Here is a 12,674-nt window from a genome sequence, read left to right on the forward strand (position 1 = left end):
CTCCTTTGGTAGTGTGTTCAAGTCACCTATCCCTGGGGGGGGGGGGTGCTGCCTTGTGAATCTCATTTTTAAAAAAAAAATTTACTATGCCATCTAGTTTCTATCTTGAGAACAAGAGCGAATACCCTGTCTACCCCTTTCATAATTTTATATACTTCTCTCAGGTCCCTGTCCAAAGAAAACACTTTGTCCAACCTCTTATTATAACTAATGCACTGTAATCTATGTAGCATTCAGGTGAACTGCACCCACTCAAAAGCCTCCACATCCTTCCTATAATATGGTGACCAGAGCTGCACACAATACTGCAAATATGGACTAAAACAGATCGGCTTCACAATTTTGGTGCATGGTTTGTAACATAAAATTATAATTTAGTCTGAATATACTGATTGTGTCCAATACTGGTGTACTAGAGGGTATATTTGTATGCATTTGGTCTTAACCATGTTAACCATACAAATTACATGCCTTCAGAACTACTTGGAAAAATAACTGAAATCTGAAGAAATAGAAGTGGATGTAGGCCAGTTGACCTCTCATGCTTTCTATGATATTCTGTAAGATGGCTGATACAGTAATGATCTTTAGATCTTTATACTAACTGCAGTTTGTTCCTCTTTACATTTACAATTCTGAAAATTCTTTGGAATTGCTACTGTTCAGAATGATGTGTGTTCCAATAATGATAAACAATATGAAATGATTTTGAAAGACGCTAAATTTCTGAAGGATGTAAATTTGGATGGTACAGTACAACACCAATTATCCAAAATGGTCGGGACCAGGCCTATGTCAGATCAACAGTTTTTTTCGGTTAACTGGTCATTTTTTAAAACAGCCCAATAGCAACAGCAAATCACTTTTATCAATACTTTAACAACAAGGGAAGGCTTTTTTAAATATTAAAATAATGTTTAATTCTCACCAAAAAAAATGCTGGCCGCAATGCCACTGCCAATAACCAAGACCTCCAAACTGCTGCCGCTGATCCCCGACACGGCTGTTGATCCCTGGGAAGGCTTCCCAGGCCAGTGGAACATTGTCTGGCGAGTCAGCGGGCTCCTTTTTCCTTGGTTACTGAAGCTTCCAAGTCCTGACTCCAAATCCTCCCCCAGGCCTGCATGCATGTACGTATAGAAAATTTCATTTGTTAAGTTTTCAGAGCAATGTTTTTTTCATACGAACAATTTCTCTCTCTTGCATGGAGATTTTGGAATCTGTTCTGCACAATAAAACTGTTGTCTTTTGAAAGAGACAGCAAAGTTGCTATTTTCTTCCACGGTGATTTCACTAAACCAAGCGCCCATATGGAAAAGGACACAGTTGAACTGCCCTCTATCTAAGAGATTCCAAAAGTCTTTTCATGTGACACGTGACATCATTTCTGTTTCATTTCTACAAGATCTATGTGCTAAGACTTCGAGCTCCTTCAAAGCCATGGCTTCAGGCCTGTCTGCGGACCATTGAATTAAAAGTTTTGCTTGTCTAAACAATTGGCAGCAGAATGCTGTGTACACACAAATGCTTTAAAGCCAACACCCATTGTTCTTGAGTTTCAATTAAGAAACCACTTCAGCTTTATTGCTGTTTTCCCCAAATGCTTTGACTTCGAAAATGGCCTCTCTCTGTGAGTGCATCTGTGTGTCTCTGTGTGACCCTGAATCCAGTCCACAAACTAACCCTACGAAGAACTTGCAACTAAACTTTAAAGATTAATATTAACACAAATCTGTTACAGTCAGGAATATTTTTTGTGGCTTGTTTGGTGTTACATTCAGTTGAATATTTTTTGCTTGCTGAACCAATGAAGGATAGCAAAATGCTGACTTGGCAATTTTGCCCTGGTTGAGCTGGTTTCCCCATTAGTTTGGGTGTTTTAGAGCTGTGTAGTCATGAGCTGCATAATGTCCATTCGGGCAATGTCCAAAGTACACTGCAATATCCCATATAATTTTGCTATGTAATTTGGTGTTCGCACAACGTCCTATTTCACAGAACATATTGGGGACGTTAATCGACACATGACTGTATTTTAAATCGGTTTGTTAATTGTAACATAAAACAGATGTGGGTAAGTTGATTGCTGTTGGGCTGAACATTGTATCTCTCACCATGTCTTGTGCTTGACTTGAGGTCAACGTTCTCAAGCAGCAGTTGTATTCTAATATCTTTAAACTGGTTGAAACTTGTTTAATTATTGAATTGCTTTGTTGTACTGTACTTATGTTGGCTTGTACCTGTTTTTCCATTTTTCCATCTTCTCACTCAAAGTTCTATATTCTGGAATTCTTGATTGGTCAAACACATTTCTTTCAATCTACTCTTGGTTCAGCAATTCTTGCAGAGGGAGATGTATGCTTTAATGTGCTCTGTTTGAAATTTTTAAATTTATTGATCATGATAAAACATACATTGAAAAAATACAGCTTAGGAAAAAACAAAATACAATAATAACCCCTACAACCCCACCTCCTACCCTAACCTACCCATCCCTCCCCAAAAACTTCCCCCAAATAAAGGAAAGAGGAGATCACATAACAGTAAACTCATCAATTAGTTACCATGGTTTGGAACAACACCACTAATGTTTGGAAAGGGGATTAATAATTCAATCCCATATAATCCAAATACGGGCTCCAAGTTTTAGTAAAAAAGGAATAATTATTACGTAAATTATATGTAATCTTTTCCAATGGAATACAAGATCTCATCTCCATATGCCATCTCTGAATACGAAAATCAATCTAATTTTTCCAAGTAATTGCCAAACAATTTTTAGCCACAGCTAAAGCCAATCTCAAAAAAGCAATTTGAAATTTATTTAATTTTAACTCAAACTCAATCTATTAATATAACCCAACAAAAATACTAAAGGATCAAGTGGAACCTTCAATATCAAAATTGATTCTGAAAGTTCCTCAAAAAGATTTCACCGTCTCACATAACCAAGTAGAATGTAAAAAGGAGCTGATTTCCTTAAGACATCTAAAACATAAATCTGAAGAAATAAACTTATTTCCTTAATTTCTCCGGAGTTAAATATAATTAATGAAGAAAATTATAATGAACCAATCGATACCTTACATTTACAATTTTATTCATACTATCCTCACATAAATTTATCCAATCATCCTGAGAAATAGATACAGCCAAAACTATTTCCCATTTTAATCTAGATTTATAAACATCCGGCTTAAGCATTTCATTCTGTAATAAAGCATACATCTCGGATCTGATTCCTTTCTTGCCACCTTCAGTAAGTAAAATTTCAAATTTAGACAATAAGGCTTTAATTTGATAATAAGAAAAAAGAGTATTTGAAGATGTATCATGTTTCTCTTTCATTCTTTGAAATAAAATATCCTGCTCCATAACAATCTTTATCAATTTAATACCCTTTTGATCCAACAAAAGTTGATTATTAAGTGTAAAAGTGTAAAAGGAAAAAGCTTATTTTGAATCAAAGGAGTTTTATCTGACATTAAGGATTGAGTACATATAGCTTCATTTTTTATACCATAAATCCATAAAGTGTTTCAACACGGGTAAATTAAAATTACTCAATAATTGAGGTTTCCATCTATAAATAAACTGACTCATCTTCAATAGCTCAATACCAGCCCATATCAAAGGTTTATCAACTTCAGACATTCTATTAATAAATTTCAATTGTGCTGATTCATAGAATTTTGAAAATTAGGGAGTTGCAAACATCCTAATGTATACTTCCAAGTTGATTTCTGTAATGATACCCATAGCATTTTATCTTTCCATAAAAACTTCCTCACTGAAGCATTTAAGTCTTTAAAATATTTTTGAGGAACCTTACAAGGGATAGACTGAAAAATATATTGAATTTGAGGAAACATATTCATTTTAATGCAATTAACGCATCCTTTTAATGTAATAGGTAAATCTTTCCACTAATTCAAAGCATATTTAATTTTAGAAAATAAGGGCAGATAATTCATATAAATGATTATAATTACCATCTATCTTAACACCTAAATACTTAATTTGATCTGACTATTAAAATATCACAATATGCCTTCAGAAAGAATAATCCATTTCAGCTAAAGGCATAATCTGATTAATAAAAAGTTATCTTTGAAATTGGAATCAGTTATTGAGTCAGTTGGTAGGATTTTGATTGTTAATTGTAAAATATTTTTCTGAGTGTTGGACAATTTATAAACACATATAGTTCAAAGAGATATAAAAAAAATACATAATAAGTAATGAATTAATACAGAGATATTAAACAATAATATTACAGAATAAAAATATATCATAAAAAAAAATTTTTTGATCAGTTTAGGGTATGAACTAACTCTAAAAAAAAGATATAATTAATAACAATATATGAAAAAAGAGAAAAAAAAAACCCAAAAAAGAAGAAAACAAATCTGAATTAAAAAAAACTTAAAAAAAAACTTTTAAAAAAAACCTACAGATATAGCTAAACCACGCCGATCACTCCGATCTCATCTTACAGCCCAATTATCATACATAATCATAGAAAGAAAACAGAGCCAGATCAACTCACCACAAATGAAAATATTGAATAAATGGTCGCCAGGTTAACTCAAACTTAGAAGGGGATTCATAGACAGAGTTTCTAATTTTCTCTAAATTTAAACATAGTATAGTTTGGGTAAACCATTGGAAAACAGTGGGAGGATTTACCTCTTTCCAATTTAATAGTATAGATCTTCTAGCCATTAGTGTAAGAAAAGCAATCATACGATCCGCAGGAAGAGATAAATAAGTCAAATCTATCATAGGTAATCCAAAAATTGCAGTAATGGGATGTGGATGTAAATCAATATTCAAAACAGTAGATATAATGGAAAAAATTTCCTTCCAATAATTCTGTAAAGAGGGACAGGACCAAAACATATGTGTAAGGGAAGCTATTTCCAATTGACATTTATCACATATAGGATCGATATGAGAATAAAAGCGATGGAGTTTATCTTTAGACATATGAGCTCTATGTACAACTTTAAACTGTATTAGTGAATGTTTTGCACATAGAGAAGAAGAGTTTACCAGTCGCAGAATTTTATTCCAATTTTCATTAGAAATATGAAGGTTGAGTTCTCTTTCCCAATCATTTTTAAACTTTTCAAAAGTCCCAGAATATATTTTTGTAATTATATTATATAATTTAGATATCACACCTTTTGGAGGGAATTTTGAATATAGTATATCCTCTAAAACAGTCGCAGTCTCCCGATTGGGAAAAGAGGTTAAGTCGAAACTAAGAAACTCCTAATCTGCAAATATCGAAAGAAATGAGATCGAGGTAAATCATATTTCATGGATAATTGTTCAAATGACATGAAAGAGTTATGTTATACCTTTAACTTTCCAGAGTAAATAAGCTTGATCAATTAGAGAGGGATGAAAAAGGAAATTTAGTACAATAGGAGTTTCCAAGATAAAATGACTTAGGCCAAAAAATCTCCGGAATTGAAACCATATACGTAGTGTATGTTTAGCCATTGGATTATCAATTTGTTTATATAATTTAGTAAGAGTAAAAGGGAGAGCAGCTCCCAAAATAGAGCTAATTGAAAAATTTTGTATCGGTTTAATTTCTAAATTTACCCAATGGGGATTTAGAGATAATTCTGAATAATTCAACCAATACCTTAAGTAACTAATATTAATTGCCCAGTAATAAATTCTAAAGTTGGGTAATGCCAACCCTCCCTCTAGTTTAGATTTCTGTAAATATTTTTTCCCCAATCTAGGATTCTTGTTTTGCCAGATATACAAGGACAATTTAGAATCGACCTTATCAAAAAAAATTTATGATCAAAAATTTAGGTAAGATCATCATCTTAATAGCATTAATTCGGCCTATCATGGATAGGGATAATGGTGACCAATTGGTAAGTAAACTGCCGATCAGGTCCAAGAGAGGGAAAAAATTAGTCCTAAACAAATCTTTATGTTTTTTAGTAATCTTAATCCCTAAATATATAAAATGGTCTCTAGCTATTTTAAAAGGTAAACTATCATAAATAGGGACCCATCCATTAAAAGGGAATAATTCACTTTTATTTAAATTCAGTTTATATCCCGAAAAATTACTAAATTGGGCTAACAAAGATAAAACTGCAGGAATAGAATTTTCAGGATTGGAAATATATAACAACAAATCATCTGCATATAGTGATACTTTATGAATATCCCTGCAACGAATAATACCAGTAATATTGGGTGCTTCTCTGATAGCAATTGCCAAAGGTTCTAAAGCTAAGCTAAATAATAAAGGGCTAAGGGGACACCCTTGCCTGGTGCCCCGAAATAATCGAAAATATGGCGATCTTTGGGTATTAGTAAAAACTGAGGCAACTGGGGAATTATAAAGAAGTTTAATCCAAGATATAAATATCGGACTAAAATTAAATTTTTCAAGAACTGTAAATAAATAAGGCCATTCTACTCTATCGAAGGCCTTCTCAGCATCTAGTGAAATAACACATTCTGAAGACTTATGTGAAGGAGTGTAAATAATATTCATCAATCTTCTAATATTAAAGGAGCAATAACGATTTTTAATGAATCCAGTCTGGTCTTCAGAGATAATATATGGTAATATCTTCTCTAGCCTTGTCGCTAGAATTTTAGAGAAGATCTTAGAATCAACATTCAACAAAGAAATAGGTCTATAAGAAGAACATTCGGTCGGGTCTTTATTTTTTTTCAAGATTAGACAAATCGTAGCTCTGTAAAATGATTGTGGTAGTTTACCCAATGTGATAGATTCATCAAACATCTTAATCAGCCAGGGAGAGAGAGTAGAAGAAAAAGCTTTATAAAATTCCACAGAATATCCATCGGGACCTGGTGCTTTCCCCGAGTTCAGTGAGAAAATAGTATTATTGATCTCCGAATCTGTAATGGGTTTACTTAATTCTAAGTTATCTTGAGGTAATACTTTTGGGAATTTCAAATGTTCTAAAAAAATTAAACATATTACTAAGGTCTTGAGGGGATTCTGTACTATATAAGGATGTATAAAAATTTTGGAAAGATTGATTTATCTCTTCCTGGTTAACAGTCAGTTCTCCATTCTGTTTGCGAATCTCCACAATTTGGCGTCTAGCTGAAATATTCTTCAGATGATTAGCCAACAGTTTACCCGATTTCTCACTATGCACATAAAAATCAGATTTAGATCTAATTAGCTGGTTTTCAATCGAAGATGTAAGTAACAAATTATATTCCATCTGCAGTTCAATTCTTTGTTTGTAAAGTTCTTCAGTAGGATCAGTCACATATTTCTTATCAATGTCTTTAATCTTCTCAACCAATAGATGAATCTTGTTTTTGATGCATTTCTTCAAAGCTACTGAGTAAGAAATAATTTGACCACGAATATAAGCCTTGAATGTATCCCACAATATTCCATAAGAAATTTCCGTAGTGTAATTTGTTGAAAAGAAAAAGTTAATTTGTTCTTTCATAAATTTAACAAAGTCTAAATCTTGCAATAATGTAACATCAAAACGCCAGTGCTTAATAGTAGAAACAGAGTCTTTGAATTTAAGAGAGAGTTGTAATGGAGAGTGATCCGAAATGGCTATAATGTCATACTTACAAGCAGTTACAAGTGGAATAAAACGTGAATCAATAAAAAAGTGATCAATTCTCGAGTATGAATGGTATACATGAGAAAAACAAGGAAAACTCTTTATCTGTCGGGTGAAGAAATCTCCAAATATCAACATCTCCAGAGTTAGTAAGGAAAGAGTTAATATATGTAGCCGATTTATTCGGTAGGAGCTGTGAAGGTTTCGACCTATCTAGCAGGGGATTCAGACAACAGTTAGAATCCCCACCCATTATTAAATGATATTCATTTAGATTGGGTAAAATAGTAAACAAAGATCTAAAAAACTCAGGGTGATCTACATTCGGGGCATAAACATTAACCATGACAACCTTAATATTAAATAATAACCCAGTAACCAATAAGAATCTGCCGTTAGGGTCTACAGTGATGTCATGTTGAACAAATGTAATAGAGGGATCAATAAAAATAGATACACCTCGAGTCTTAGAGCATGAGTTGGCATGAAATTGTGGGCCTTTCCAAGATTTAAAAAAACGCAGATTATCCTCCTTCCTCACATGAGTCTCCTGTAAAAAAATAATCTGTGCTTTCAGTCTCTGGAATACTTTAAAGACCTTCCTCCTTTTAAACATGTTATTTAGACCATTAGCATTCCAAGAGACAAAATTAATGTTTTGATCCATTACTTAGGTCAACCCTCCAGTATATAAAGGGTTAACCAAAGCAGGGACCCATGCGCCCGGAAGAAGAATTAAGATATAAGGAAGGACCGGAAATGACGACGTGTCAGCCATATCTGTAGTTCTAAAAGAAAAATCAAGAAAAAACAAAAGAAAATGAAACATAAGAACCCCTGAAGGAAAAACAAAACCCACCCCCCACCCACAAAGCCCCCCATCTGACCAGAGTGATCAGAGAAAAAAGAAGAGATAATACTAAACCTACCCCCATGTCTTCAGACGGCAGCTCCTAATATTAAGATAAGATCCACCACCTAAACTTATAAAAAGGATAACTCAAGCTAAGATCAAATACTAAATATTGAAAGAAAAATATTTAAAAAGAAATAAAAGAAAAATCGTAATTGTGTAGAACCTACTGATAAAACAAAGTCATAAAGAGTTAAATCATTTTAAAATTAGTTTATGAAGAAAGACAAAGAGAAAATGGCGAATGTAAACAAAAACCATGAAGTTTTAATAAACAAAAGATAAAAAATCACCATTTTCAGTAATTCAGAAATAAATAGTAAAGAATATAATCATATTATTAGTATAGATTAATATAAAATTAAACATACACTTATATATTTAAAAAAAAAATTTCTCACAGAGGAGAAAGAAAATATATAAAAATGTGTTAAAGATGAACAGGATAATTAGAGCTATAATGATCTATTACTTTTCGAATGGTCAGAAATCAGAATCTGACTATTAACCTGAAAAAGACCAATATCTACCGCATTTTTTATCGGTCACTCGGGCTGAGAGCACGCGCTAGACGGGAAATTAGCCAACAGGTAGTTCCGTGCTGCAGACACGGAGTCGAATATTTGACGAGCTTGGTTCTCCGGAGAAATCCTGAGCCTCGCAGGATACAGGAGCGCAGGTTTCAGTTTCTTCTCAAAACATTCAGACATCAGATCTTTAAACAGTCTTCGAGCGCGTACTACCTCCGGACTAAAATCTTCATAGGCTCTTAGACTAAAGCCACGAACAGTCACATTTCCAAGTCTTCTGGCTGTACGAATCAATCTATCCTTTGTACTCACGTAATGCATACGGACCATCACCACTCTGGGTTTGGAAGCTTCAGCATTTCGGTTCCAGATACGATGTACTCTATCAAGTAGCGGTGGATCAGCAGGGAATTCGGATGGGTATGCTTCTTTTAAAAACTCGGCAAAAAACGTCAGGAGATCTCCTTTCTCAATGCCTTCAGGAATTCCAACCAAACGAATATTTTGTCTTCTGGAACGGTTCTCTGAATCAATGCTTTTCAGCTGGAGCGCTTCTAGTTGTTTAATTGCTTTGGAAAGTTTCTGTTCGACCTCAGTCAGTCTAATCTCTTTTTGTTGAACTTCAGTTTGAAGAGCTGCAATTAAGGTATGTTGTTTTTTGGTTTCAGCTTCTGAGTCAATTAAAGCTGTACGAAGTTCAGCTAGGTCTTTTTTGCGACAAACATCTTTGAATTCATCACGAAAGAATTTTAAAAAGTCAGTGAAGGTCATCTCACTTAGTTTAATGTCTGGTTGTTTCTTCTCTCGGCCGTTACTTTCTTCTGCCCGGGTTTTAGCTCGTGTAGCTTTTCCTTCAGTCATTTCTTCAAAATTTTCAGACTCAAGTATAATTAGAGAAATAATAAAGATCTTTCTGACTTCTGTGAAGTTAGTTCAAAGGTGGATACAGGTTAAAAATAGTATATTTTATGGAGCAAAAACCAAAACGTGTTCACTCCATGAGCGCCACCTGGAGACTTCTTCTTAATTTAAATTAGGGATATAAAATTATGGTAGGAGGAGATTTTAATTGTTGTTTGGATCCATTATTAGATAAATCTCCAAAATTAGTAATTAGGACTAAAATGGCCAAACAATTAATGGCGTTAATGAAAGACATGAATTTGGTAGATATATGGAGAATGTTAAATCCTAAAGAGAAAATTTTTTCATTTTATTCACTTTGTCATGATTCTTACTCTAGAATAGATTTATTTTCAGTATCAGAACAATTGTAAGCCCTGTTTTGAAGGCTGAAGAGTAGGATTTTGTCTGATCATTCTTTGTTGTTAATAACGTGTACTGGTTCGGAGAGAATTCAGAATGTTTATCATTGGAGATTTAATTATTTGCTGTTCAAAAATGCTGAAATTTGTAAATTTATAAGGGATCAAATACAGCCTTTTTTGAAAATATAGGTTCAGATTATTGTAAATTTGTTTTATGGGATGCTTTAAAAGCTTATTTAAGTGGATAAATTATTAGTTATACTGTTAAAATTAACAAACAACATAGAGCTGAAGTTAATAGACTGGAGGAGGAGACTGAAATTTTGGAAATGGATTTACAACAAAATTCTACGAAAGCTAAGAAAATATGTTTAGTATGAAATTTCGATATAATTCGTTACAAACTTACAAATTTGAGAAATTATTACAGGGAACTAGACAGATATTATGAATTGGGAGAAAGAGTTCACAAAGTATTAGCTTGGCAATTAAAAACAGAACAAGCCTCAAGAACAATAAATGCTATTACATATGATTCAATGATTACATATAAATCTCAGGAAATCAATGATGTGTTTTGTAAATTTTATGAAAAATTGTATACTTCTGAAGTATTGGAAGATGAAGCCAAAATTGATAATTTTTAAAATCTGATTTGGATTTATGTTTTTTGAATGATAAGGATATTAACGATTTGGATGCTTCCTTTACTGTTAAAGAAGTAATAGATACACTTTGATCTATGCCTAATCTTCTGAATTTTATGAAGAATCTCAGGACTTTTTAATTTCTTTATTGATGGACATATTGAAACAGGCGACAGAGGTTCATTCTTTCCGGATTCCTTTTCTAAAGCAATTATTACAGTTATTCTTAAGAAAGATAGGGATCCATTGAAAGCAGGGTCTTATAGACCTATTTTTTTATTGAATGTTGATTATAAAATTGTGGCAAAGGTTCTAGCTAACAGGTTAGCTAAATATTTAGCAGGTTTAATTCCTGTAGATCAAGCGGGTTTTATTAAAAATCATTATTCAGCAGATAATATTGTAAAGTTGATTTCTTTAATTTGTGCTTCTCAGGAGCAATCTAACCTACTAATGGTTATTTCTCTCGATGCAGAGAAGGCCTTTGATAGAGTAGAATGGAGTTTTTTTTATTTAAAGTTTTGAAGAAATTTAACTTTGGCTCTTTTTTTTTATTGGTTGGATTAAGGCCGTGTATAGGTGTCCTACTGGTAGAGTTGTGACAAATGGACAGTTATCTTCACCTTTTATGTTAACTAGATCGACTAGGCAAGGCTGCCTTTTGTCACTAGCTCGATTTACATTGGTTATTGAACCTTTGACTCAGATGATTAGACAAGATAGTAATATTGAAGGTATTAAGGTGAAATCTGATGAATTTAAAATAAATTTGTTTGCAGATGATGTTTTGATATATTTAACACAATCTTTGAGGAATTTGCATGATAGACTGGAGCAGTATGGTGAAATATTGGGTTATAAATTAAATGTGCACTTTCTTCAGGTTTTAATTTGTGATTTTTTTTTTAGTTTGTCATTTGAGCCCAATTATCTTTGTAAAGCTTTGCCTTATCAAGTGGTCTGCTAATTTTTTACCTAATATTCAGGTTTAAGTGTTTGACTTTCTTCTTTTCCCCTTTAAGGAATGAGATAAATTTCTGGATATTAAGGAAATTGACTATTTTGGGAACTATAGTGGTTTTGCTGCAAAAGTGTCACCACTGGTGCAGACCTGGAGGAGAGGACATGCATCTTCCAGCACTCCTCTGCAGGGTTCCATTGCCCAGTCATGCCAATGGCCTAATACAGGTTTTAATCGCCTGTAGAACATGATGGTCAATTTTTATTTTAACATCAGAGATCTGTGCCTAGGATGTTCACACCCATGATTGGCAGTTCAGGCTACAAGCTATAGGGAAACAGCAGAGTGGTGAGGCACCAAAATAAGATAACACCCCGCCAGAGTAAGAGTCGACAGCAGTGCAAGAGGCTTGGGGGTTGGTAAACTCTCACCATGCTATATTATATCTTTGAGCTGCTGGGAATGAGCTTGTGATAACTAAATATCGGGATTGGTGAGGATGCCAATGGTGATTAGGACTCCTGGAGGGCCTCGGGCATGTACAGTTTCCAAATTGTAACGGGGGAATTAGAGCTGATGATGGTGAGTTAGATGCTTGGACCTCTGGTTCACCACTGGAACAGGTGAGATCATGTTGCTACACAAGTTATAGGGAGGCAGTGGCACCTGGGGAGGTGGCTGGATCCATGGATGCTGTCTTACTCATTTGCATGCTTTTTTTCTAGGTAGGCACACTGGATGAGTG

At 33.7% G+C, this 12,674-nt stretch overlaps 1 protein-coding gene across 11 annotated transcripts in view; it reads left to right on the forward strand.

Moving 5' to 3' along the window:
• Positions 1-12,674, forward strand: part of LOC138749418 (general transcription factor II-I-like) — a 188,504-nt gene that overhangs the window by 105,078 nt on the left and 70,752 nt on the right. The gene's annotated exons all lie outside the window — the stretch shown is intronic.

Source organism: Narcine bancroftii, chromosome 14 (assembly GCF_036971445.1).
Source record: "Narcine bancroftii isolate sNarBan1 chromosome 14, sNarBan1.hap1, whole genome shotgun sequence".
Classification (NCBI taxonomy): domain Eukaryota; kingdom Metazoa; phylum Chordata; class Chondrichthyes; order Torpediniformes; family Narcinidae; genus Narcine; species Narcine bancroftii.